Here is a 2,945-nt window from a genome sequence, read left to right on the forward strand (position 1 = left end):
TGATAGTCACGGTGAAATATGGAAATTTAATTCACTAGACATTGTGAAAATGTTTACCATTATACTTTAGTATTGTTTCTCAATATTTGCTTAATTTAAAAGTTTACTGCTATTGTACTTTCAATGTTAACATGTTTATAATTTTAAAATTTTAAATGTTTACCATTTTACTTTAATATTGCCTATTGTAAATTTTTGGAGGCTCAGTATTTTATTACTTATGGATGATTCTTGCTGAAATTATGGTCCTGTATCATGAAATTTTAATAATTGATGACTCCTCCGACTGTGTTGAATGGCACTACCACTAGTGGAAGTGGGAACTACAGTGAGAAGAAGCAGGAACAACCATAGCCGTAGGAACTAAAAATTGGACTAAAAAAATCACTGTAGCCGATATCTAAAATTGTGCCTGCACTAGATAAAAATTCTAGCTCCACCCCTGATTGAAGACAAAGAAACAACTGACCACTTTATAAGGCTAGTACCAAAACAATTTTATGTTATTCAAAATAAATGAAAGAAATTTAGAATAATTAAAAATAAAATAGTTGGCTATTCTCTCTTCTGTTACATTTTTCACATTAAAGATTCATAAATAAACAATTACAAAATTTGTTAATATATCATAGTTGGAATAGCACAGAGTAATAGAGGTGTTATGATTGAATAAACAAAAAAATCATCACATATATGTTGAGTATTTTCATTTCTTTTGTATACAATCATGGTGGAGTCAGGGCAGCATAAAATTCTATATCTCATTTATAAATGATTTAATTTTTAAATAAATAACAATAAGTGACGATAAAATTTGACATATATAAATTAATTTGAGTATTTTTAAATTGATTTATAAAATTTGCTAAGGGGAGGCTATCAAAAGCATACAAAATGACTCCAAAGAAGCTTTTGAGACCTGGCAAAATGTGGGTCCTACCTAAATTGCATGTCTGACTCGTGGAAACTGGACATTAAGAAGGATTCATTATAAGCCATCCCCTCTTCCCTCAAAGAGTTACTGCAAGTTCTACCATGAATCCTCTATACAGGGCCCTCATAGCCATTGTTGTACAACTCTCTGCTTTAAATTCATGATCTGCAGTGTACTCACAGTTGAAGTTAGCCATTCCATTTTAATTCACACTTTTCGATTGATCCTTTCGGACCTTTCATCTTCTGGTTCTTGTTTCTTTATCGTGTATATATACAGAATAACAGTTCTAATTTTCTGCCATTTCTACAGTACATCTGGTTTCGGATAGAGAGAGAAAATGGCCCCCGGACAACATACTTGCTGCGACAAACAAAAAGTCAAGACAGGGTTGTGGTCGCCCGAGGAAGATGAGAAACTCATAAGGCACATTTCTGCCTTTTGGCCAAGACTGTTGGAGTGCAGTTCCTAGACTTGCAGGTATCGTTTTTAGAATCTTTATTTCCATACTCATGTGTGTGTGTGTAAATACAGTGTTTGCACCCTAACGAATCAACAATTTTTATTTTATTTATTTATTTATTATTATTTTTTTTTAAATCACGATCGAAGGATTTCATCCCTCCCCTAAAATGAGGCTTGAACTGGTCCAAGAAAAGACTTTGCTCTTATCTCTTCATCTAGGCTTGGCCTCTAATGGGACAACATTTATTTACATAGTTGTATCAGTTTTGTTCTTATTTTGGTGCAGGGTTGCAGAGATGCGGCAAGAGTTGCAGGCTCAGAAGGATAAATTACTTGAGGCCGGATCTGAGAAGAGGGTGTTTTTCTCCGGAAGAAGTTGCTCTCATAATTGATCTCCACAATATTCTTGGCAACAAGTGAGTACCATGATCCCATAATAATGAATTATTTTGGTTACAAATCAATGCAATTTTCCTTTTTGCAGGTGGGCTCAGATAGCGAAGCATCTTCCTGGAAGAACAGATAATGAAGTCAAAAACTTCTGGAATTCAAGCATCAAGAAGAAACTCATGGCAACGTATCTTTCTAATTTGGCCAGGAGCAATTTTCAAGGCTTGAGCTCAATGAATTTTAACTCCTATCAGATCCCAACAGCCCATATGACTCAAGTCTACATCCCTCCCGCAACTCCAAATAATCCACTGCCAGGGTTTGATCAGGTGAATTTCAATACTAATTTAATCCCAGCGCTGACTTCTTTTCCCATATTATCTATGGATTCATCTGCATATAATCTGCCTCCACTGGCATGGATGACATCGGAATACCATCAGCCTCAACTGGTTGATCATCTGCAACAATTTATCAAACAGGAAGATACTTCCATGTTCTTCAATGGTGGCCCAGCGGCTCAACAGTTTTTCAATGCGCCGCCATTAATAAGGACTTATGTGGATACGTCAGTAATTAATGGGCAGCCAAAACTTTGTGAAATGACCAATGGGAATCAGTTTGGAATGTATTCATCTGTTCCACCAGTTCTTGAACCAGTTTCAAAAGGTTTTTCAGGATTCCCTTCTGCGCTTTATGCACCTGAGATGCAAGTTCCTGTTGTCGGTCATATACAGTTCATCCAGTCACTCATGTCAGCATTCAACTCATCATCCTTGCACTCGCAAGCACTGCCTCCACTACCATGCAGCAAACCCTAATCAGCCTTCAGGCTGGATCGATCCTTAGACATGGTGGTGCTCAAATGAATTTTATGAACTATGGCAGGAATCATTAAATGCCATGAATAAGAAGTTATAAAGGTTATGATGCTATGGTAGTGAAAAAAAAAAAAAAAAAAAAACCAGACATGTTTCTCATTTGGGATTTTCAGTGTATTTTTCCAATTTGATGAATTTTCATAAATAAGAAAGACTATCTTTCATATGTTTATTTGTTGGATTTCACTTATTCCGTGAGAAATTTATATTTCTGATTTATTATATTTTGATGAGAGACCCAAGCACTCTTTTGAGCGCATTCTCTCCTATTTAAA

At 35.5% G+C, this 2,945-nt stretch overlaps 1 pseudogene; it reads left to right on the forward strand.

The window, feature by feature from the left end:
* The first annotated feature begins 1,257 nt into the window (after positions 1–1,257).
* Positions 1,258–2,672, forward strand: LOC111366509 (annotated as a pseudogene).
* The last annotated feature ends 273 nt before the right edge of the window (positions 2,673–2,945 follow it).

Source organism: Olea europaea, chromosome 18, assembly GCF_002742605.1.
Source record: "Olea europaea var. sylvestris chromosome 18, O_europaea_v1, whole genome shotgun sequence".
Lineage (NCBI taxonomy): Eukaryota > Viridiplantae > Streptophyta > Magnoliopsida > Lamiales > Oleaceae > Olea > Olea europaea.